General features: G+C 48.5%; 1 pseudogene; it reads left to right on the forward strand.

Moving 5' to 3' along the window:
* Nucleotides 1-259: 259 nt before the first annotated feature.
* Nucleotides 260-24,999, forward strand: LOC138505136 (methionine synthase-like; annotated as a pseudogene).
* Nucleotides 25,000-26,503: the final 1,504 nt, after the last annotated feature.

The raw sequence follows: 26,503 nt of genomic DNA on the forward strand, positions 1-26,503 counted from the left end.
TCACAAGCCATATACCTGACTTCTGGCCTTTCAAAGGTCTGTTTAAATTTTTCAAGGAAGGCACTCCAATCCCTCAAAATCGGATCATCTGCTGTAACCAAGGGACTCACCCAGGCTAAAGCGTTCCCTGACAAATTAGAAACCAAAAACCCGACCTTACTTAGATCGGTAGAAAAAGTAGTAGGCCGAAAGGCAAATTGTATGTTACACGCCTCAATTAATTCCTTAAGTTTCTTAGAAGAACCATCATACTTTCCGCATGACAGTGGCATTGGAGGAAGATCCGTATTGCGGGATTCACGAGTCGCCACTAACTGTCGGAGTATATAGTTTTCGGCCTTGATGTTCTGTAACTCCTGATTTAAATTTCGCACTTCCATATTCAAGGACTGCACAGCCGCTACCAGCTCTTGGACCTGTTCGGCAGTTGTCATTACGGGATCTTTCTGGCGTTGCAAGCTGTCAGGTAAATCGACTTCAATCTCTGAATAATTTGTCTCACTCTCTTCCTCACCTGAAGAAGGTGTGGGGGAAGCTTTCTTCTTCTTCTTTTCTCTCACTGTTGATTTCTTTTTATGCAGGTATGGCTGACCGCGGAACGATGCCAGAATGGTTACCGGAAGAATATCCGGAAACCAGAGGCCCCGGATCCGCAGCCGCCAGAAGGGGAAAAAGCCACAAAGTCAAAAAACCCCGAAGAGCACTGGTATGTCGATGGAGTTCTTCCGGACACACAGGTAAGCAATAAATCCACGAACAAAAACTGCTCCACTCCGTAAATGTGGAATGGAACGTGAGAGAGGAGGAAAGAGTGGAAATCCAGGTAAGTAAGGAAGGGCCGGGGAAGAGCCAGACCAAGGAGCCAGAGAGCGCGAGCAAGGCAGAGAGAAGCCAAGAGATAATGAAAAGCCCCCGTAACACGGGGGTAGCGAAAGGGAGGCAAGAAAAGGGGAAAACTGTGAGAATGCCAGAGAGGGGGGCTTAACTGAGCCAAGAGGAAAACTCACGGGAGCGCTGGCAATGAAGGAGAAAGGCAAACAGTTGCAACGCGACCCCTGCCGGGAGGGAACTGCTGAAAAGCCAGCGGCGGCAGCCATGAAAGAAGGAAAGACTAGACCGCTGAACATACTGCGGCACAACGTGGTGGAGCAATTCTATGGCAGCTGCATCGCCATCGGTCCCATACCCTAACATAGAAGGGGCGCATGACAGGCCCACATGGCACAACCAACCCCTGAACAGAAATCTGCAAGTCCTTGTTGTAAACCCAGCCCGAGGAGGGATTCCGTTATAAAAACTTGCACTGGGTAAGAGATGGAGTGAGAATTTGAAGTGGCAGAGCAGCAAGCAAAGGAGTGGTTTAGAGTTCCACAAGGAGTTGGAACAGCAAGAGGAATTGAAAGTACAAGAGGAATTGGAGAGGCAGGGTGAAGCGGAGGTCCAGGAGGAGCGGGTTGTACAGGAGGCGGCACTTAATGTACATTGCTGACAAGCTTATGAAGGCCTCACAGACCGGTGTATGCCATGCTGCCCACTCAGGCTTCAGTCGTATGCAACACTGCTCTCTCCCAACCGCTGCTTGCCCACAAGCCTCTCACTCCCATTCAAACTGCTCCCAGCGCAAGTCCCCTCACAGCCACGTGAGAAAACACTCACACACCCTGGCCCTCATTACGACCCTTGCGGAAATCGGAAAACGATGGCGGAAATGCAATACCGCCATCGAATAGCGCTCGGTGCGACTATGACCCGTCACCGCAAAGTACGAAGCCATTAGCGACACCGTAGTGAACGCCAACGCTAACTGCACCAAGCACGCGCGCGCGCCATGCGAAACCGCAAACACCACCATGGCGCAAGGGTACGCCAATTCCGACCCTAGCGGACATGTACCTAACGCCATCAGGCATGGCGTAATGTACCATTCCGCCATGGTGAGAAGTACGGCATCGCGAATCAACCGTAAACGGCCCCACTGAGTGCCTGTACACCGCTCCCTGCCCACAAAGTACAACTCCCCGTAGGTGCAATGAAGTCACAATGCAACCATTGAAATGTACAAGTCACCCATGCATGGCAACGAACAAAAGAAACACAAGAGGGGCCAATGGGAGCTGCAGGGCACAGATGGCACGAATACAGAAGCCATCCCAATGGACATGACCACAGTCCCCCACCAAGAAACGCACGCAAACACAGGCACCTGTGACCAGCAATATTCCGAGAATCACATCATTCCACCAGTCCACCTGGCTGACCGGCATCTGTTACACAAAACCCAATCCCCCGCCCCTGAGCATGACAACATTCTAACTGTCATATTGGCAGCCCCCATCCCTGACCTCACGGGCTTAGTAGGCAAACGCGCCCAGTACAGTACCACGCAACTAAACTCCGAAGCTGGAACCCAATGCAGATCTCCTCACAATACATCGCCCCCCAAATAGGCATATGCCACATCAGTTGCAAAGAAAAACGCTACACGGGCCAAATCAGAATAGAAATTTTATGCACATCAAAGTCACCAAGCCCATACAGCCATCAGGCCATGAACTCCAAAACACTAATCACCATTGTGGGCTGCATCCGCAAGAAATGACCAGCCACTACTTGTGTGTCGCCCTGTTCCCCCATGGTACACAGAGCCACATTCACGTACGAAAAGGCAACATGGAAGCGCACAGAACCGCAGGGCCGTCCCAATGGGGAGGCACTAGTCCAGCTGAAAGGCCGAAATGTTGCTCCGAGCCACCAGTACTGCGTAAGGGCATGTGGGCCATTGGCGATCGTCCCATAAGATCGTAATGCTGCTCCACTGATTAACACGAAGCAGCAGGTGTCGGGAGTAAAACTCATCTGCAGGAGTGGCATACAGATGGCAGTGGCAAAAGGGGAGGAGATACCTGTCAACCAAAAGAAAAGAAAAAGAACAGAATGGCCATCAGAACTACATTCCAACAACTCACTTCAATGATCACACGAAATCCACAGCCATATGCATGCTAGCCCACTCCAAAGGATCATCACCACCCCAAAACCACTTGCGACTCATAACCATCTATATCGAGGTGCAAACACCATCACAAACGAGTGTACCTGTGCATGCGTCTGTCAAAACAGAATCCATCAGATGGGAATGTTAACGTGCATGGACACAAGTGTCTGAGGGCGCGTCGAGACAGGGAGGGCTCAACAAGGCCAGATAGACGATGGTCCCACTATGGCAGCCCTGCATCACATAGCGTAGGGGAGGCGGATAGATCCCAAGAAGCCCTGTACATGGCAAACTCTGTATCAAATCACCTGCCCATGCATCCATTCATCATTCCCTCATCCCGGGATCAAAACGCCTGAATAATTACTCACATAACATTAGAAACATCCATTGAGTCTGTGCGTTATGCAGCCTGCAAAATCCACAGTGCCCCAGCCCGTAATTCCAGTGTTGTGAAGTAACATGTATTTGGGAACGGCCGGCCTCATCGCCCACGTAGCTATTGCGCATCCCAAACTATTCATATCAATCATTGCGTCCTCGCCATGGGCCCTGTCTCAAGGACATTGAACAATAGAACGTTATATTTGCAGTCAGACCTGTGGGCATCTCCTCGCCGCTAGCTGGAAACCGAAAGCGCCGCCCTTCGAATTCCTCATTTGCAACATCACGTCGAAAAGGCATCTGTGGCCGTTTGAAATCACTAATTATTCCATCGAGTGCGGCTGTGTGTGAAAATGGCAACTGCCTTCACCCACAAATGGGACGCCCCGCCCGTCGTTGCAACTCGGTACAGTGATGCATGAGGGCCCACCGTTACTCGAGTACTACGTTCCACTGACCCTTCACAAGTCTGTTCGCGACTGCACAGATAGTATGTGAAACAATGGGACCACAGCAGAATGAACATATCAACCAATCTTACACGGCCATCGGGTACAAATACATGATTGCAATAGCAAGATGCCATTCCCCGAATTGCAGCGTTGTGTGCGGGACGTGCTCGGCCAAAGGGGAGAGCAGTTTGCACAGGTGGAATTAATCACCACAGGTGGAGGCCATACAGCCTGAAAACACATAAATTGCACAGCCAGTCTCCTCCCACAACCACACCGAAATGCTACCGGCAGGACTCGCGATGTTGGCCCTGGGGGACCTGATAGCACTGCAAGTGCTCCAACTCCAAGAAGAAGACGAACACCAACTACAACCAGCCGCACGGAGGAGACGCAGGAGGAGGAGGAGGCCAAGGCAGGGCCAGCAAGGCCCACCAGCACAGCCACTACCACCACGCAGGCAGCCCGCAATCCCACGCCTCCGAGCACATCCGTTCAACCTCACTGATGAGCAGATCCACACCCTCTACCGTCTGGACCGGGACACCATAGCCGCCATTGTGGACATGACACAGGCTGACCTTGTCAGCATGATAGATAGCCCAACCGCCATCCCACCCCTACTGAAGGTGGTGTCTGTACTCCACTTCCTGGCCACAGGCACCTACCAGCACACAGTCGGACAGTTGCATGGCATTTCTCAGCCACTGTTCTCACCGACACTATTTCAAGTGCTCGATGCCCTCCTGCAGCACGCAGACGACTACATCTCTCTACCACGCTCGGAGCAGGAAATTACCAACACAAAAGTGGGATTCCATGCACTTGCCGGCATACCGGGTTGCATTGGTGCCATCGACTGCACCCATGTGGAATTGGTCGTCCCACATGCCATGGAGGCCCAGTACCGCAACCGAAAACAATTTCATTCCCTGAATGTACAAATGGTGTGTGACTCCAACAGGATCATTACACATTGTTGTGCCCGATTCCCTGGATCAACCCATGATTCTATGGTCTTGAGGAACTCTACAATACCACGCTACATGGAGCGACACGCAGGGAACAGATCCTGGCTACTCGGTGAGTCTCATTACATGCATGATTATGTGGGGTATGTGAATTGGCAATGACCTGGCAGGAAGGGGGGGGGGGTGTGCGTACGTATCAATGGCATTCCACATCATACGTTTCTCGTCCACATACAGGTGATGCTGGATATCCACTGAAGAGATGGCTCCTCACACCAGTCCGGAACCCACGGGACCAGCATGAGGAGGACTACAACCATGCCCACTCACGTACCCGTGTAGTCATTGAACAGGCATTCGGCCTACTGAAGACTCGTTTCCGCTGCCTCAGCAGGTCTGGCGGGGCACTCCTGTACCGCCATGAGAAGGTTGCAAAGATGGTCATGGCATGTGTCATGCTCCACAACATGTGCGTACGTAGAAATGTGCCCATGCCCCCTGACGCAGAACTGCAAGCACCTGATGATGGTCATGATGAGGGTGGGGATGTGGCTGCACCTCATGGAGTCTGCGAGGCACCGGAGGCCCGTGACATTCGTCAGCATCTCATTGATGCATGCTTCTAGTACTCACGCCTGGTGGCTGATACATGGACACGGGACTCGTGGCACTGCGTGTGTCTGGGACATGCACAATATGGACTGTACGCCTATGATGGCCTAGTACACAAAGATCAATGTCCACACATCTCATTGGTTGATCGTGCACTTTTTATGGCATATGTGATGTCATGTTGAACACCCTATCGACCCGCCACCCAAGTGAGCCCAACACACCCCCTCCACCCTCCTACCTCCCCCCCGAACACCAGTGTCCAAAGATGCTCATTGTCAGTGGGCTGTCGCTATTGCAAGCCCCCTCTGCGGGTATCAGGGGCACCCCTGCCTGTGGAGCGCAGGTTCCTTCCAGATCTACGTTGGGGGCTGCCCTGGACGGAACTTGCAACGGATGATGTGTCTGCCTGCTCACGTCCATGCATGTCCCTAAGGGTTTGCGAGAGCTCAGTGAGCACACGGCGCACTGCGGCAAGTTCGGCACATACGTCTTTGGACGTCGCATGCAGTTCCCCCCTCAGGCTCTCGGTGCTTCTCTCCATTTGGACTCTCAGGCTCTCGGTGCTACTCTCCATTTGGACTCTCAGGCTCTCGGTGCTACTCTCCATTTGGACTCTCAGGCTCTCGGTGCTACTCTCCATTTGTGCCCTTAGCGTCTCTGTACCTCTCTCCATTTCTGCCCTAAGTGTCTCAGTTGATGTTTCTATGTCTGCCTTAGTGCCCCCACATTCATCGGCATGGTCCTTGAGGAGTGTGGCCAGTTGCTGCTGTTGTACGATTAACTGGTCGAGGGACTGTTGCCTCTGCTGGGCCATGGCCATTTGCGGGGGTGTCACAGAGGGGCTGTTGTCCTCATGTTGCCTTGCCACAGGGCTTGTGGGGGATGGCCAGTCGTCGTCTTGTGGGTGCCCCTGCGTGGTATCCTCATGTTGTACGGGATGGGACAGACAGGGGGATTGGGACAGGTCATGGATGGATCTGACTTCGACATCCCCGTTTTCTGTGTCCGAGCATGCTGCCATCAATGGGGTGTCACCTATGGTGCTGCTGCCACCAGAGGCAGTGCCTTCTGTGGCATCCATTGGGGGGACCTGTGGTGGTGGTGTTGTGGGCATGCTGGCTGCTGGGGTGCCTGTTGATGTTCCCTCCTCTGTGCTGCCACCTGATTTGTGCTGCTGCCGTGTCTTGATGCGTGCAGCTGAGGTGGAGGGTCTCTGGCCGTTGGTCTTGGCCCTCTTTGCAGGTGTGCTGGTAGGGGTGTCCTGTAGCTCGTCGTTTGGATCGGACCCTGTGGTGGAGTAAAGGAGGGCGAGGGTTATTGATGGGTCTGTGGGAATTGGAATGGCATTGTATCACATGCTTTGGGGTGGTACCTGAGGGTGATTTGGGTCGGGGCCTTGGAGGTGCTTTAATTTGTGTGTGGAGTGAGGGTGCAGTTGTTTGGCAGCCTGCAGTTAGGGTGTGCCTGCTGCACGTGTAGTGCGTGTATTAGGGGTTTTTAATTATTTATGTATTTATTGTGGGTTTTAACGTGCGCTATCAGGCCGATGTGTGTGGACGTTCTCCTGGACATGTGTTTCTGTTGCACTATGTGGACGCATGGTACTTCACATGGATGGACTGTGTGGATTTGGCATTGTTTTATCTGGCCCACCTACCTGAATCTTCGGATGTCTGCACTCCTTTCTCCATCCCTCCGACTCCCTCTATGCTCTCCATTCCGATGGTGGAGGCACAGATTTCTTCCCAGGGGGTCAACTTGATGGGTGATTCAGGACCTCCCCCGGTGGCTGTGGCAATGTTGCGGTTGGCAGAGAGTATGCTGCGGACGCGTATCCGCAGGTCGTCCCATCGCTTGCGGCATTGCTGTGGGGTGCGGGGTGCGGTCCCCACCGCACTTACCCGCTGTGCCACCAGAGCCCATATGGTCTTCTTGTTTGCAAGTGCCGTTCTGGTCATTTGCGTGGAGAAGACGACGGCAGCATTCTCCTGGAGGGTCTCTGTTAGCACGGTGAGTTCCTCACGGGAGAAGTGGACCTGCCGCTTGCGGTCGCACGCTTTCTTCGCTACTTTTCCCATTTTTCTTGGTTTCGCTAGGGTGGGTGACGGGTTGGGGTGTGTTTCAGGGTAGTGATTTTAGTGGTTGTGTGGTTTTAGTGGTTTTATAGGTGTACGGCGGGATGTTTCCCGTTCCGGGCCCATGTTTTTACTTCCGTTTCCGTATATTTCCGGTCACCGTACTTTCCGGTAGGCGCACACTGCGGTGACCGCTAAGAGGGGTGGCGGTATAGCACCTAGGGCGCCGTACGGCGGCGGTGTGGGCCGTTTTGGGGTCATTTCCGCCATCGCAGACTTTGCACTTCCGCCGTGGCGTGGTGCTCGTGCCCGATGGGTCGGAATGGGCCGCACTTTGCTCCTTCGTGCAATGGCGGAAACGCTATTTACGCTGTGGCGCTCCGGTCAGTCACTTTCCGCCAGGGTCGTAATGAGGGCCCCTGACACTTACTGACATGGGGACCGTCATCACACATAGACATAACAATCGCACAAACTCAAAACAAACCTCCTTCTCTTTCATGAGCAGAAGACCATGAGGCACATGGAACCTTGTACACACCCTCATTTCTCTCCCCGGATACATAGACATCCTCTCCTTGTTCCACACATGCCCACCATGGGTATGTACTGCACTACCTAGGTCTTCCTCAACCACCATTCCCTCTGAAAAGTTGGCATCGCCCTTGCACACTACTTGAGGCAGACAAACCTTGATCTCACTTCTTGTGGAGAAGAGCCTCGCCTTCACAGTGTTCAGCTTTTCAAACCGTTGATTAACCTACACTCTATTTGCCTTGATCCTCATTGACACAATCTTTTCATCTAAGTTCTTAATGTCAGACCTTCCTATCCAGGGAGGGCATAGCTTAGGGTGTGGCTTCTGCCCCCTCATCACCTCAAACAGTAACTTCTGGGAGATGCAATGGGGTGCCACCCTGTACAGACTGATCCTTGCCATGACATTCTTGAACCAATCGACTCAAGAGTGAGCCTGTTGTTAAAACTCTCAATGGAGGTGGTGGTGCAAGAGACATTGGAGTGGAAAGGTTGAAAGTTTGTAACATCTAGGAGGTGGTGGGGAGAAGAGAGGAGCAGTCTGAGATGAAAAGGAAGAGGAGAACTGAGTAAGAAAGAAGTTGTCAGAGGAGAGAAAGTAGGATCATTCTGAAGAAGAGAGGAGATACAGAAGGAGGAAAGGAGGCAAAGCAAGATGCAGGAAGAATGACAGTCGCCGGTCCCTTAGTGACTAAGGAAAGAGAAAGACAGAGAGTGTGACAACACAAGTCTATTTGTTGTCATGTTGAGTTGTAGAAACAAGCATCTGGCTGAACATTGGGTGGTTAGGCAACAGTCAACTCGAGGGCCAGAGATTAGGTCTAGTGTCAGACCCCTATGTATGAGAGGAAAGTCACTTACGGTTGAGCAACCACAGGTTCAAGTCCTTAAGACAAGGAGGCAAGATAGCATACAGACAGGCACCAACGAAACATCAATGCCTACCTCATCTCAGAGAGAGCCTGTGGACAAAATTCGAAAAGAACCTAACGGTGTAAGAAGGGGCGATGAGGCACCCCACCATCACAATCTATGGCCATCCAGGGAAGGGCAATCACCCAAGCATCGTACCATAGATTGATTTGTACACTAGAGACTCCGAGTGACCACTGGGAGAGACCTATAGAGAGGTTTATAGTGATAGCATCGAATGGCAAAGCATTGACTGCCTTAGCATCTAAAAAAGCAACAAAAATAAAGCATTGAATGCATGTTATTTTCATTTTTTATATGGGGGGGTCCCTCCAACCCCCGTTTTTTTACCCCTTAAACCCCATTATAATTCAAATGTTATGTTATGTTATGTTATTTTGCATTTATATAGCGCCTTATATACCATTGGTATGGTCTGAAGGCGCTGGTAGGTTGAACGCCCTTGGGAACCGAAGTTCAGGTCAGTAGAGAGAGTAGAGGGAGTCCAAAAGTGCGTGTGCGCACCAGGTATGTGTGCAGCTGGTGCGGAAATCGAGTGGTAGCTGCTTCTTAGCTGTAGGTGTGGCGGTTGAGCGGTCAGGAGTATGTGTTCGATCTGGTCGGTTTTACCCAGGACGAGTGTGGCTGCGTTAGGCCTGAGGAGAACGCCTGGCTGGGGGGTGTGAAACCAGCAATGATTACTTAGAGTGATGTGGAGTAAGCGGGAGAATGTAGATATGAGAACAGTTATACCGAATGGTGTCATAGTATCTCTGTGTTCTAGATGAGTGGTGGTGTAAGGGGGAGAGTAAGCGTGGGGTGTGGTATTATGTATGTTTTCAAGTGTTTCCTTCATTCCAAAGCATATTAAGTATCGTCCGTTGCACATATTCGTCCGTTCCTCATACTCGTCCGCTCCACACATTCGTCCAGTCATTATCATCGTCTAGTTCACACCCTCGTCCAGTCCGCACGCTTTCTTTGCTGCGGTTGGTGTGAGAGAGGGTAGGGGGTCAGAGGGGGAGACAGAGGCAGCTTCGGTTCTTGCTAGGGCTAGGCGCGCAGTTTTTAGGGAGGGGAAAGGGTGCGGTCGGGGGGGAGGTGGCAGGGGTATGATGGCAAGGCGGGGGGTGGGTGATTGCAGGGTGGGATGTGGTAGTGGGGGCAGTGCTGGTGGGTCGGCAGTGGGGTTCAGGAGATGAGTGGTCTTGGGTTTCTGATGGGCACTGGTGGAGTTGGTGCGCTCATGATTGGTGTGAGGTTGATTTGGGAGGGTTTTCTGATTTTAGTTCAAGGGTCAGTGACTCACACTTATAGGTACACTTCTGGGCTCAACTAGTGCAGGACTAATTGGTGCTTCTAAGCAATTGGGTATACTTCTAAGTGCAACTTGGTACAGTTCTAAATGCAATTGGGTACACTTTCTTAATGCAGTTGGGTATACTACTGAGTTGAGCAACTTTCCAGAGAGGCTAATGGGCGCAACTTCAAATGTAGTTGGATATACTTCTAAATGCATGTGGGAACAGTCTTAAATTCAACTTTCTCAGAGAGGGTATTGGGTGCAATTTCTAAGTGCAATTGGGTACACTTCTAAAAGTTGGTGGGAACAATTATGAATTCAACTTTCCCAGAGAGGGTGCAGGGTACAGTTCTAGATGCAGGTAGGAACAGTTCTTAATTCAACTTTCTCAGAGAGGCTGATTGGGCGGAGCTTCTAAATAAAATTGGGTATAATTCTAATGTAGGTGGGAACAATTCTGAATTCAACTTTCACAGGCTACTGGGCACACTTCTAAATGCAACTTTCACAGATAGGCTATTGGGCACATTTCTAAATTCACAGAGAGGCTGTAGGGCGCACTTTCTAAATGCAACTTTCACATGCTAACATTCACAATTCCATCCAAGAGTGGAGATGCTAGCATTCACAATTTCATCTAAGAGTGGACATGCTAACATTCACAATTTCATCTAAGAGTGGACATGCTAACATTCACAATTCCATCTAAGAGTGGACATGCTAACATTCACAATTCCAACTAAGAGTGGACATGCTAACATTCACAATTCCATCCAAGAGTGGACATGCTAACATTCACAATTTCATCTAAGAGTGGACATGCTAACATTCACAATTCCAACTAAGAGTCAACATGCTAACATTCACAATTCCATCTAAGAGTGGACATGCTAACATTCACAATTCCTTCTAAGAGTCGACATGCTAACATTCACAATTCCATCTAAGAGTGGACATGCTAACATTCACAATTCCATCTAAGAGTGGACATGCTAACATTCACAATTCCTTCTAAGAGTGGACATGTTAACATTCACAATTCCATCCAAGAGTCGACATGCTAACATTCACAATTCCATCTAAGAGTGGACATGCTAACATTCACAATTCCTTCTAAGAGTGGACATGTTAACATTCACAATTCCATCCAAGAGTCGACATGCTAACATTCACAATTTCATCCAAGAGTGGACATGCCAACATTCATAATTCCATCTAGATGCGACGCAGGCCAATATTCACAATTCCATCCAAGAGTGGACATGCTAACATTCACAATTCCTTCTAAGAGTGGACATGCTAACATTCACAATTCCTTCTAAGAGTGGACATGCTAACATTCACAATTCCTTCTAAAAGTGGACATGCTAACATTCACAATTCCTTCTAAGAGTGGACATGCTAACATTCACAATTCCTTCTAAAACCTTTACCTATGAAAATAATCCATTCAATGCTTTTTTTCTGATGCTTTGGCATTCAATGGTTTGTATTCGATGCAATCACTGGATACCCTATAAAGAGTTTCTGAACACTTCTGAAATAAGAAGACAGTTTGCTATTCTGAACTCCGTTTTTGAGTTGCCCAACAAGTGAATATATCCCAAAAGGAATACTTTAAAATGGACCCCTGAGTTGCCTACTTTGCGGAGTCCACTTGGCTTTGTGACACTGTCCTCTATGGCATTGTTACACAAACCTAATAATAAGGGAAAAAGCTGTTTTTTAAACGTTTTAAAAATAAAAACATGAATACCATATTCCACATTAGCTTTATTGTTTGGCAGGTTGATAATCGCCTGCCTTAACTCAGACACTGCAATGGGTTGCATGAATAAGGTCTTGGGCTGTGTGGGAATCTTTAGCATACTAATTAACTCAACATAACACACATCTGCCTTGACATCTTCGCCAGACAGATCAAAAAACAAGTTTTCAAATATAGATGTGCTGATATGTGTATGTTAGCAGCTCACATGAATATTGCATAGCCATAGTCCCTCAATGTGACGATTGTTTTTATTTTCTTCACTGTGTAACACTAATATTTTCCCAATGTATTATGCCCATAAGCCATTCATTGTGAACCTTGTGCGTTCTACCTATACTCCTGTCTCTCAACTAGTAACTCACTTCTCAGGTGGGACTGAAGGGATACAGAGACAGTCCCCAAGTGCGGGGGTTGCCCGGAAGGCAGTGCAGGAGGGTGACTGGCGGGGGAGGGGACCTGGGCCCGAGATCAGAGGGTGGCCAGGTAGCCAGTGCAATTTCAGTTTCAGCCTGGAATTCAGCAGGGGAGAGGAGGAGAAAAAGCAGAAGCAAAGAGAAAGGTTTTGATGTGCTTCCGGAACCGGAGATGGTTCACCTCAAGTGTCAGGGAGGCAATTCCAGAGGGAGGCCCCGGCCGAAGAAGGAGATCTACCACCAACTTGTTGCTTGAAGAAGCGACTGACTCTGAGGGAGTTGGAGGCGGATTAGCGAAGAACTAGAGAAGGAAGATATTTAGGAAGAGAGAGTTGAAGGTATTGAGGCCCCAGAAGGCCTTGTGGACAATGCAGAGGGTTTTGAACTTAATCCTCACAGCCACTGGGAGCCAGTGCAGAGATTTCATGTGTGTTGTGCCTTCAAGATTCCCCAGTCTCTTTTTGAGCTATTAGCTGTTTGCATTTGAGTGCTCATTCAGCTGGAACGCAACTAGCGACTTGCCCACTGTCACAGATGGCCTCATGAACACACAGAGAGGGTTCAAGGGTTTTTATTTAGTACATTTCAAATGGGCTGGCTAAGGGCCATCCGTCTCTCTCAGGTCTAGTGCATGAGGTCCCCTCCATAGCCCAGGCATCCTTTAACCCTATGATGGCTCTAAAGATTGGGAACTCCTACTTTCTTAAGTGCTGTCTGTCTGCTTGTGATGGTCTAAGGGCAAACACACTTTCTATCTAACTCCCTCTGGGAACAATCAATGTGAATCCCACACTATACAATATACACTCTGCAAGAATAGGCACGTTACAGACACTCAGGTCCCACTCTTTCCTTTCACACCTTGTACTCCTCTCATCTTCTATCCTTTCTATCATTACCTTCTACTGTCGTCCCCTTCTTCATCCCAATCCTCCTCGGTCTCTCCCCCTCTTCCTTCCTGTACCTCTAACATTCTGTCTCATCTCGTACGCCCCCACTATTCTCAACTGCTACTCTCGTCTCTCTGCGCTACTATTCTTCCCTCTCCACACTACTGCTACTACTTTTCCCTTGTCGCAGTACTACTCAGCCCTATCCACACTAGTCCCCCATTTCCACTCCACTATACTGCACTCCACCCACACCTTCTCCCACAGTCACCCTCCTTTCACTCTCCCAGTCACCTTCTCATTCACGTCTACTCTACTAGTCTCACTCTCGCTCCTAGCACACTCCTTCAGCAACCGTTCTCTATTCTTGCCTGGCCCATCCTTCCTCTGCTTGAGCTTTTGGTCCTCCTGCTCCTCCCTTGACCTCACATAAACAACCCATGTCTTAGAGTTTCATGTCCCCCTTTTTATACTCCCCTTCACCCACTATTGGATCACTTTCTCAGCTTGTTCCCCAGGCCAACCACTGTCTTTCTTCCCTGCAGTGGTGTGGTGCATAGAGCGCAAGAATTACTGCTTCGCTGTGTGGAGCACACCACGGCCCTGTGGCAGCCAGAGTAAATGTCTGTCTTGCATAAAGTGCGGGGATTGCTGCTTCGCTGCGTGGGCCATTCCCCAGCGCGGTTCAAGGAAGCCTGCAGAGCTCTCTACTGACAAAAGCTACTGACTCACAAACTCAATGACTGACTGCGAATTCTCTATGTGCGTCCCTGCTTTGAAGTCAGTTGCAAATTTGAATTTGCTAGACATGATATTAAACTATTTATTTATTTTCGATCATTGAACAAATGTGTCTTGGGTCCAGTGTCTTCCATTCTGTAGAACAAGGGAGAAATCGAGAAGTCATAGGAGATCTAATTTTCAAGTAACATCAAAACAGTCCAAAAACGCATCACAGTCTGGCGTATTCTGCTTCATAGACTCAAACAGGTCATATACAACGGGCCAGACTTGCTAAAGATGTATTTGACCTTTTTGTGACAAATGCTCATGTTTGCGGTAAAATCACTTTAGTTTGTGAGTCGGCTGGTTCAAAAACCAAAAACAGTGGCAAATATCTTTGCACATGCAGTCTTGCCCACCTGCAAAACGTTGGGGTTTTTCGGGCATGCTAGGGGAGTGCGTTCTCTCTACGCCTCTCGCCCCCACACTTGACTCAAAGTGTACTTCTTGCATACCCAAAGGTTGGATAAGACATGATCTTGGACTCATTTCATTATATAGGCAATATTTATAGCAGATAACAGCTCTATTCAGAAAGTGTATTATGGCTCTTCGGGAGACCACAATAATAGGAGTGTTAGCTAATTATATATTTTCTTCAAGAGACAAGACCATTTCTAAATCGTGACGGTTAGTCGTACACACGCTAGCAGATGCAGATCTTACGCTGCTTGTTTTAATACAAAATCCCACTTGAGCTAAAACAAAAATGTTTCTAGGGGATTGGATAAGAAATATTGCTAAATGTAAGACTTATCGTGACTTCCGTGAAAATCCATTTCAGGAGAAGAAATATAGTTCACCGGAACTATATATAGCAAAATACCCTTCCATTGCACATAGAGTAGATTTCATGCGGTTGCCATTTAATATGGCCTACAAAAGATGTCTTTGCAAAACTCAAGTTAATATCTCAACCAGAGAAGGTTTGTTGATTTTGCAAGACTACATCACAGAAAGAAACGCGGACACATTTATTGGTTAAGTGTTCTGCTCTAAATGATTTAGGATTGAAATTCTTGAAATATGTCACAGACGGATATCGGGAAGTGACACATGAATTTCTGTGGCAAATGATTCACTGTGGTCATCTGACGCGAATGAGAATTGGAGCCATTGACTTCCTGCAAACACTAAAGCTACAAGAAAGTTAAGCTGATATCAGTAAGCTATTAGATTCAGGGGTGTTGCTAGGTCTGGAAACGATCCGGGGCTAAACTGATGTCGGAACTGTTGGGACTGGGGGCTAGCTAGTCTTTTGGTTGTAGCTCCTGAGATTCTATCCGGGCTACAACCAAAAGACCAGGGGTTATAGCCCCTTTAGCCCCTGATTAGAATTGTCTAATATTGATCATTAGAATACTAAATTGGAATAGAATACATTGTGTTTTCCTTTTGGGAATTCATTTTAGCACTAAGCTTTGTTTTTATTTATGTAAATCTGTAATATTTATATGTTGAATCATGAATTGCAAAATTGTGATTTGATATTTTTATTGTCTAATGTGTTCGAGTTGTATAAACCGCCACCTGTGTAGTACCATGGCAACAAAACAAATAAACTGTGAATTGCACTTTCCCATCCCATGCCTCCAGAGGGCATCATTACAATATGTTCTATAGTTGGATACATGAGTAAGTAGGACAAAGGCGTATCGTCCTCTTCCTTATTGTAGCAATTCCCTGTCTGTAGGCTTCTTCATGTAACCAAGGGCCGCCATTTCTGTCTAGCTCGTTTTTAGTACAATGTTTTCAATATTTTCACAGTACCAATATGGGCTGCCTCACAGCGGTGGACAATCGCCTCAAGGTATCCAATGCTGGTATTGGTGGAGGCTCCTGCTTCACGAGTTTACTGGATCTCTCGAGACTGAGGGTGGGGGATAAGGGGTGACCCAGCTCTTATTTCCATGTGGCCTGCCAGCACACCTGGGGACCCTGGGGGTTGGTTGTGCAGCTGTTCTCTGCTTGCATCTCTGTATACACACACACACAGTTCGTCCAGGTGGTTTTCTCCACTACCTCTGCAGTACACGTGCACTGTGGGGTGCCCCAGTGGTCCATTCTATCACCCAGGATTTTCAGTCTGTACATAGAGCCACTAAGTGATGTGGTGACCACGTGTATCTCCTCGACCCTTCCGTCTGCCAGTGACACACAGTTACACTGTCCTGTGTGGTTTGGGTGGGAGGGCACCCACTGCCGGTAGAGCACTCACTCTGTAATTGAGGCCTGGATAGCTGCCTCAAATCTGAAATTGAATAAATCCAAGACAGTATACCTTGTAGGTTCTGCAGGAGAGCTTGGTGCCATTACTTCGGCTGTTCGGTCGTATTGGACCTCCCAGAGAATGGTTGCCTGTTAAACTATCGAGTCTGCATCCTGCACGATCTTGCAGCCTTGCTTTTAGAGTCCAAAATCCTCAGATCACTGCACATCAGATCTGCTCATTTCTGACTAACAACCAATCAATGTCAGACTTCCTGGACAGTTGATACAGCCCCAAGTTATCCTTGCACTTTACAACATTATAGGCGACTTCACCCTGACAACTATCACTATCAACCAGCACCTGGGCTCCGGGTGTAAGGTCACCTCTTGAACAGATGAGGTATGTTTCTGGACACGAGGTTAGGGTTGGCAAGTGGCAACAACGCTGTGCTTGGAGGCTGGGCTGGGCGTGCATGTTTGTCCTTCCCTTCACAGTATAACAGTACATTCTATATACACCTTCTGCTCCCCTGGCCGTGCAGCTTAAGTTTCCCATCAGTTTGTAATGGGAAGGCGTGCCTGCATAAGCAGTACAGCATTGCAATGAAAAGGATTGCAATGTTTAATTAATTGACTTTAAAAGAGAGTCATGTCTCTATGTTACCAACACTGGAGTCAACACAAAGCAATAATCCCTGCAGTACCACCCGGATATGGTATGCAAATCTCTTCCCGTCCTGCGGGCCTGCTGCGTCACAGGCTTTATTGTTACTACTAGAGAAATACATCTACTCTGGGTGGGAGAGGCTGGATTCAAAGGTTTAGGACTGGAATGGGGAAACCTTAGCCTGCATATCGCAGGTTTAAATACAGCTGAGGCGAGTGCGACCGAACCGCGAGCCGTCCCGCCCATTTCCACAGCGGCACAGAGTCCGCATGCGCCCACACGAGGTCAAAGTAACAGGCGTCACGAAAGGTGCGTGTCAACTGTCACATCGGACTTTGCCAAGGAAACATTTTCATTTATTCTAAAGGAAAACAAGTCATGTACAGAGTGCCAACACTTTAAATCAGAGAAAAATAATTGGAGTAAGTATACATTTGTTAAAATATGTATATTTTGTATAAAACAGAATAAGAATAGCAGGTCGAATTGATATGATATGGCATTTATTTCCCGCCTGCACACAAGTGGCTCTAGGCACCAGAAGAACAAGGGAGGGAAGACAAGATAAACGATCCTACATGGCCTTGTGTAATTTGCATCATGCAAGTGAACAAGGAGAAGTGCCAGGGGAAGGGAGAGGAGGACGTGCAAGGGAGAGGGGAAGGGGCAGTGCGAATAGGGCAGCTAGCTAAGAGTAAGTGCAGCCAGGCAGCATGGCTCTAGGTAAGTGCTAGGAGGCAGGGGTGCTGTAGGGGATTACAGTTTACAACCCCTAAATGCGCGGTCGGCCAAGAGGCAGTATAGGAAGACTGGTCAAGGAGGAGCCTGGTACAGTGAGACTCTGAGGGCACCAGGCAACCAATAGCTCTCAATTTACAGACTTTTGGCGGGTGTCACATGCCTTGTGAAGGGCTGACTCACCCGCCAAGCCTCCTGCAACCCCAATCATTCCAATGGGCGCCTCACCCACCAAAAACAAAATTGGATGATTACACCCGCCTTTGCGACACAAATGGTTGAGAGCTATGGGCAACCAGTCAGGGCAGCAGACAGGTAAGTTAGCAGGGAAGCGAGAGAGAGAAGGCAGAAGCAAAAAAGAAGGTCTTGAGCTGCTTCGGGAACTTCAGGTGATCGGGCTCAAGTCTGAGGGGGGCAGGGAGGCCGTTCCAGAGGGAGGCACCTGCAAAGGAGAGAGATCTACCCCCCACTGTCTGTCTAGAAAAGTGTCTGACCCTCAGAGAGTTGGATGTAGCAGAGCGAAGGGCTCCAGAAGGAAGGTATTTCGGCAGAGAGAGTTGGATGTAGTGTGGGCCCCGGCCCCATAAAGCCTTATGAACGATGCAGAGGGTCTTGAACTTGATCCTTGTAGCCACCGGAAGCCAGTGGAGAGATTTCAGTGCTGGAGCGATACGGTCCCTGGGCTTGAGGCCAAGGATAAGTCTTGCAGTCCCTTTCTGGATTAGTTGCAGACGGCGGAGAGTAGAGACAGGCAGACTGAGAAATGGGCTGCTGCAGTAGTCCAGCCTGGAGAGAACCAGGGCTCTGGAGACAGTGAGTTTATGGGGGGGGGAGTGAGAAAAGTTAGACTACCTCTGCAGAGGTGCAGCTGGAAGTGAGCCTTTTTGGCAAGGTCCGTGAAGTGAGGAGAGAAGCAGAGAGTGGAGTTGAAGATGACACCAAGTTTTTTTGCCTCACAGGAAGGCAAGGGTAGAGGGCCCAAGGAGGGCAGCCAGAGTGAGAGCGGAAAGCGGGAGCAGGGGTCCCAATGAGAAGGATCTCTGTCTTACTGGCATTAAGGCAGAGATCGTTGGAGGCTCACCAATCCTGGATCATGGACAGACAGTTCCGAAATGAGCGAGGGAGATGAGGTGGCTGAGGGAAGCCTGAAAGAGAGTGGAGTGTCATCCACATAACACTGAAGGTTAGAAGAGAAGATGGAGATCAAGTGGGCCAAAGGGGCCAGATAGACATTGAAGAGCTAGGGTGAAAGGATAGAGCCCGGAGGACAACACATCTGGAGAGACAGGTGGTGGAGAGAAAGGACCCAAGATGGATGCGGGAGGGTCGGTCCAAGAGGAAGGAGGTCAGCCATGCCAGGGCCTGATCGGTGATGCCCAGTTTCTCATCTAATTGATTGATCATGGTGGCATGATTGACCGTGTCGAAAGCAGACGAAAGGCCAAGGAGCTTGAGGACAGAGAGAGAGCAGGTCCCAAGATTAGAGAGCAGATCTTCAGAGGTGTTTAGGAGAGCAGTTTACATGCATGTGGCTGCTCTGAAGCCAGACTGCTGGTCATGGAGACAACTAACAGATTCAGTGTGGAGAGTAAGCTGGCGATGGCCAGCTTTTCCATGAGTTTGCCCGGGAAAGGAGTGGTAGAAATCGGGGGACAGGTAGGATCGGATCGGCAGAAGGCTTTTTAAGGAGATGGTGAAAAAGGGAGTGCTTGAGGAAAGAAGGGAAAGATCCAGTGGCTTAAGAGTGATTGCAGAAATCGGCCAAGGCTGGAGCAAGGGTAGACATATGGTCCTTGATAGTTATGGAAGAGCAGGGAAGCACCTGTTTGGACGACACTTTCATAAATCAGACTTGTCGAGAAACATCGTCAGGTGTTGTCAAAGAGAAGGAGGAAAAAGGAAGAGGAGAGGGAGAGGTGGTCAGAGGGGGCTGACAGAGGTCAAGGAAGAGGAAAGTGAGGACAGGATATACTGAGGTTTTGTGGTGAAATGAGAGGCCAGTGCCATGCAGAAGACCTGGGAGGAAACCAGCAAAGTGGAGACTGCAGTAGGATTGGCCAGCTCCTTGCAGATATTAAAGAGTTTGGCTGTGTTGTTAGATGCTGCAGAGGAACAGGCTTGGATTTGGACCCTCTTCTTGGAGAGGAAAGAGAGTCTGTATTGCCTTTGGAACAGGCGGCAGGCCAATTTGTCTGATTATGCACCCGAAGCCCTCCACTTCCTCTCAGTCACCCTGCACTTAAATTGAATTTGGAGGTAGGCTTCAGGCGGATTTTTATGACAGGGGCAAGGATGTCCAGAGCATTGGAGATAGAAAGAAGCAGGTTAGAGAGTGCTGTGTCGGAGTGTGAGTCAGCCGCAGAAGTAAGAGGGGTAGAGAAAGTAGAGGCAAAGGTTTCCACTGACACTCGCTTCATGGGCCGAATGACCGAGAAGGTAGGTGGCAGTGCTGGGGTAGGTCTTGTCTGCCTGACCAGAAGTTTCAGGTGAGAGGATAGCAGAAAGTGGTCAGTTGAAGAGAGAGAGGAGTGGTGAAAGGGTTAGAGAGAGGGATGCCTGAGGAGATGAGAGCATCCAAGGTGTGTCTGGCAGAATGTGTTGGACCAGAGGGTAGGATGAAAAGGGAGAGAGAGTCGCAAAGGTTGCAGAAGAACCCAGAGGATGGATTAAAGAAATCCAGGTGGATGTGAGGTCTTTGAGGAGAAGAAGTTGAGAGGTAGAGGCAAGTAGAGAGGAGGAAAGGTCAGCCCATTCTGAGAGGAAGAGGGTGACCTGGCCAGGTGGCCTGTAGATAGTGGCCACAGCCAAAGAGAGGCCCAGTAGAGATAGATAGCCTGCAGACCAGGCATTCAAATGAGGAGTAGGCCTGTATAGAAATGACAGAAGCAGGGACCTACTCCGGAAAGATCAGAGCCACTCCACCTCCAGACCGGTTGGTTCTGGGCTCAGAGAGGATCTTGTAGCCCTCAGGGAGGAGAGTGTCAAAACTCGTGACAGAGCTGGCCGTGAACCATGTCTCAGTGAGAGTGAGGACTTCCAGGTCAAGGTCTTCGAGGAGGTGGCAGATGTCAGCGAAGTGTTTGACAGCAGAGGAAGAGTTTAGAGTAGCGACATGGAGCAGGTTGCCCCATTTGAAAGACTTCCAGGGTGGGGTACAGGATTGCAGTCAACCAGCAGAGGCAGTTGAGGGGCTCGAGAGTGGGCAGTGGCAGTAGTTAGAGGTGACACAGGGGCAAGTGGGGAGGAGAGATAGGTGCCAGAGAGGCGGCGGAGGAAGGAGGAGGCAGAGGAGCCAAATACCTGTTAGAGGCAGGAGAAGGGGGAACGTTGATAAGTCGTGGGAAACGCCTATCGAAAAGGGGGAGATTGGGCTGAGAGCCCTGGATAAGGACGATACCATTTAGATAGACATTGATGGTGGTTTTGGAGGAATGGAATGAGGCCAAGAGGACCTCCTTTTAGGTGCCAGCATTAATGGGAAAGGATGAGAGAGGTGAGAGAACAGAGACTGTATGAGGGGTCCATAGGTCTGGAGAGGGAACGACAAAGAGGATGTCGGTGAGAGTCTGTCTGGAGGAAGCAGTGATGTAGGTATTGGCGAGGGTGAGGCCTGGGTTGGAGACCAGAATATACCTCTTGAACTTTTTCCATCCAGACTCAGTAGTGAGAGGTATAGGATAGGAGGTAGAGTAGCAGTTTGAGAAGATTGGAGAGATTGAGAGCCCCATAGAGGGTGCAAGGAGGAATCAAGAAAGAGTGAGGGAGGAAGAAGCACAACCCACAGCCTAGCCCCACAGGAAGCACCACAGGAAGCATCAGAGGGGGAGGGTTTACACAGAAGGAGGATCACAGGAGGCAACAAACAGGCAACAGACCACAGGGGAATGAAGGAGCAGTGAGGACGGAAGACGGCGGGGGGGGGGGGGGGGGCAGTGCACTGTAAAAAGGCTACATTCAACTTTCCTAAAACGAGGGAAAAAGGCATAGTTTAAATAATAGATTTATACAGAAAAATTGCCCAGAGGACATTGATTTATAATAAAGTATCAAAAATGTATTTAGCTTGATACACCATTTGTAAAAAAATGTGTTAATCAGTTATTAGTCAACAATTCAACTTTTGTTTACATTGCAGGAAAAAATACCATTAAAAACATACCAATTTAGCGAACAGACAGTGAATCATTCACTAATTCGTCCACATTCAGTGCCATTCATCCATCAACTAACTTCTAAAACTATACCAAAATACAGTCAATGTGTAATAAGACCTTCTAATGGTCACAACTAACAGTCTTATTTCATAAAGTACATTAAATGTACAAAACCACTACAATTATGACACTATGTTCAGTTAGTGGAGTGGATCAAGTAGATGTAGTCCAGTGATCACATCCCCAGTTTTTTTTTGGCCGGTTTTGACGTATAAAGATGACTTGATCAACGTCTTCATCAAGAAAAACATATATATACTAAAAAGGAATGTGACGACAATGATTAGTGCACTAGCCTATAGAAACAACATGGAAATCAAGAGCACTAAAAAAGAGAGAAGAACAAGGCTTCCTATCAATGCATCTGCAAACCACCAACTTACACACAAGTGTTTAGATACTTTAAGAGAAACACTGCCTCACATTAATTCAAGACTGGGCTACTCGTTTCCCAGTGCGAGAGGGTTAGTGAGACCAAAGGTCTGTGCCCTATGGTGAAGTAAAGGTAGCACCTAAAGCAAATATGGTGAAGTTACTAGTACACCATGGCAGTAGACCAGAATGTGTCATAACAGCAGAACCAATGGGGTGACGGTCCGCAACTGACCTTGCAGCAAGTAGTCATATATTTCAGCACAGAGAGGCAGACAGCCACAATGGTTGAAGCCACAATAATTGAGGCCAGAAAAACGAAGGAGCAACACTGCCAAAAAGGGACATAACAATCATTGAGTTGCACCTAAAAAAAACAGTTGGTATAATGGAAATAAGCTGTTGGATGAAAAGACTCACCTCACTTTAGTCGGGTGGCCTACTCAATTCGAATTAGGTATTTGCAATGATGGTAAAAAGCACCAGAAGTGCTCTTAATGCGTCAGGCTAATATCTGCTTTTTCGTTAGCAGGGTGTAGGAGGGAGGAGGGAAGCAACAAGCCTCCTTCTGACTTTACTATGATACATTCCCAAATGCTGGTTTATAGAAAATAAGGGCAGAAAGCCATCAACAAAACATGGGGTTTTACAGCTCTACCAAAACATCATTAATCTTTCTCTTCCCTGTTGCCTGCTCCAAACCAGTAGAAGGTGAGGTTGGCTTACATTAATGTGGTGTTGTCCCCTTTAGGAATGTATGTCATGACTCGTCATGACTGGCTCCCAATAAAAGGAGCCTCAGCCGGCACGCAGACCCCATGAATGGCATTTGTGTCTCGTATCTAATTTATTGCACCTGCAGGCTGACGCCGTGTGATCACAGTACTGCAACCCTGCCTGCAGGTTGACACTGATCACGGTTCTGCAGCCCCCACTCATCTGGGTGATGCCAGATCAGTGTGGGTGACCAAATGTCCTGGTTTTGCTGGGACTGTCCTGGAATTGGGTGCTCTGTCCCCCTTTCTCAAGATTATGTTTCCATTGGAAAATGCAGTTGTCCCGGTTTTTGGTAGTAGGTCTTCATAGCTGGCAGGCAGGTATGCACAATCTCACACAAAGAAATGCTGCCTTTTACAAATTAAGATAGTGGTAGCTTATGATGAATTAATTATACTATATGTTCATTCCTCCTTCTCCTCCAACCGCTACTGAAGGGTAGTGCCTTGACAGCCACTTTCAAGAATTAGTCCTACCTTTATATTAGTTCCCCTGTCCCTTTTTTTAACTTTTAAAATCTGGTTATCCTACACTATTGGAATGCGTGGGTGCCCCCAGCAATTGTCTCCCGCTGTGTGATCACGGCACAGTAACTATGTGCTGGGTGCCCGCAAGCCTGTCCAGCTGGCTCGTGTGCCCACGAGCCAGTCCCATAGCAATGGCGACGGACGAGGGGTTTCATGACCCTGCTGTGTGGAACCATTGTAGCCGCCAAAGCGGCTCTTTGTGTGGCACTTATCAGTACCCACTCATCAGGCTGTGGGGGGCACCCTGCTGACAGGCAGGGACTCCGGCCCACAGCAGTGATCGCTCCCTCCGGTGTCTGCCCGGGCCACTAGGCGGTGAAGTGGTTTTTAACTGTGCTTCGTGGTGGATCTGAAGAGGTTAAAGGGAGAGTGCTCCTCCTTGTGTGATCCTGGGCCTCCGGCGCTGTCTGCACTCCGTGGCCGGAGCGTCAATAGAAGAATTTTGGCTTGCTCCATGATCAGAGCTTAAAAGAAAACTTTCAAAAATGCCTGCTGTGTGTGCTTTCCTGCGCTCTGAAATCGGTGCCTGGAGCTGGGATAGGAGCATGTGAGGAAAAAATGGGGAAGGGAAAGGAAATTGCACGGCTGCCCATGCCAGGTGGGAAACAAGGTGTCTGAGGTGTGCGCACCAGACCAGAACTGGGGAAGACCCTCTGGGGTTCCCAGGTCGCAACAGCGGCGTACCAAATGATTAAAGTCTCGGCAGACGTGCCTCAGAAAGCAGTTCTTGATCTAACAGCAGACACTATTAAGAGGTATAGTGCAGGCACCAGGGTTCCCACGAATAAGACTCTCTGTATCCCCCTCTGTGGAAAAGTCAGAGGACGTTAGATGGAGGAGTGGATACACTACTTGGAGAGACTGTTTTCGACACTGCTAACTCAAAGGTATCTCTACTTTGCCAGGCAAAGGCTATTTGAAGAGGAGTACGAGGAACCAAAGCCTAATTTTCTTTCAGGAGCAATTGTTGATAAAAGTGGGCGCATCTATCTTTCTTTTCTGCTCAGACTAGAGAAGCATTTTGTCATTACTGTCTCCCATGCTGAGCCTGTGTGTTTTGGATTGAACTGTGCAATGGAGTCTGTTGTGGAACGACTCCCGCACATATACCAGAAATTGCAAATGATGTCCAATCCTGCAAGCCAAGAATGCCCCCTCCCATCTCAACTCTTTCGAACGGTTATATGTTGCTTTCAGGCCTTGAACCCTTTCCGAATTGGACCCTATACATATTTTGTTAACATAGGGCGACGCTGTAATGGCGCAAGATAAAAGAAGTTTGCTAAACTCATAATGGCAGGACCCTTTGAAGAAGCTCTGAGTATAGCCAAAGCCCAGGTTAAAATGAGGGCCCAGATCTTGGACGTCAACATGGATGATGGTATGCCATAAGGATTGAGTGCTATGGCAAGGTTCTGCAATTCCATCCCTTCTGAACCGGACATTTCCAAGGTGCCAATATCCATTGATTCATCCAGTTTTGCTGTAATCGAGGCTGGCCTGACACGCTGCTAGGGAAAATGCATAGTAAATAGCATAAGCATGAAGGAAGGTGAAGAGGATGTACTGGAGAAGTGAAAGAGTAGCACGACCCCGGCTGCCACAGCACTAATTGAAATCACTCCCGCCTGGGGGAGTGCATTGATGGCAGGAGCCATAGACCATGGCACCAGTGTCGTTCTGCTGCCAACCCCACTGTCAGGACTGCAGCCGATGTGGCCTAGTGTCCTCCGGGTGCAGCTTTGACGGTTGATTGAATGTGCTCTCAACTATCCTGGACTAATAAATGTATGTGGTCTCCCAACCACATGACTGTGCCTATCTGTGTGGCCATTCTGCCAAAGGGTGTACGTCAGGAGCCCGTCACGCCCCTGCTCCCAAACAGACAATGGTGTGTGAGGTCCAACTGGTTTCCTGCAGCCCCACAAATGCTCAAAGAGGACTCAGATAATATGTACGTCAGCCCACATGTCATTGATGTGCTTAAAGAGGTATCAGCAGTTATGTATGTGTTCGAAGGAAGGCGTGGTATCAAACAGTGAATACAGACACAAGTGAACACAGTTCAAGGGTGTATATTGAACTTCAAAGGGTTGGTCCAACCCCTAAACCAGAATCTAAACATAGGAGCGAGCTACGACCATCAAATAATAAATAACGCAGTCCTAATGGGGTCTCTGTCAAAATAAAAGGCCTTATACTAAAGAACCTATTGCCGATCCTTAACTCTAACAACAAATATTGTGGGGAAATTATGTATGCAAAAGAAAAGTGTTCAGAAATAATATGTCAAAATAGTTGAGCAGTTAGCTTCCCTTCTCCATGTTTTCAGCAAGGTGGCACACTCAAGCTTCGCACACACTCTGGCTTCTCTAACATAAAGGGGCAGTTCAAAACATAGATATCCGGTCTTCTGCCCCAAAGTCTTTTTCCCAATAAAAATCTCCTATTTGCAGAGGCCCTGGATTAACAAACAAATGCCAAAGTTCTTTTCTCATCAGGTTTTTCACATTCACCAGTTCTTGCGTTTACTGTACATCACAGGTCTCCCTCAGCCAGGCTCAGACTTCTTTAAACACAAGCTCACAATAGGTCTCCCTCGGCCGGGCTCGGACTTTGTAATCTCACTTTCCTTGCTTTCCACTCTTTATCAAAAATCAAAGACGTTTACTGTGCGATAGGTTTTGCTTAAACCATCGCAGGACTACTTCAATTCACTTTATTCATAAGTTTCACCTTTAAACTTTACTTTCACTTCTGCTACTTCTTGGTTGGATACCTCAAACAGAGACCTTCGACTGAGCCCACCTGCAGTGCAGGACCATTCTTGTTTCTTTTTGTGGAGATTTAGGGAATTTATTTTGTGAAAGATTGGCTACCAACTAAACTGGAGTCT

This window comes from Ambystoma mexicanum, chromosome 11 (assembly GCF_040938575.1).
Source record: "Ambystoma mexicanum isolate Mex_15411 chromosome 11, UKY_AmexF1_1, whole genome shotgun sequence".
NCBI classification, from domain to species: Eukaryota; Metazoa; Chordata; class Amphibia; order Caudata; family Ambystomatidae; genus Ambystoma; species Ambystoma mexicanum.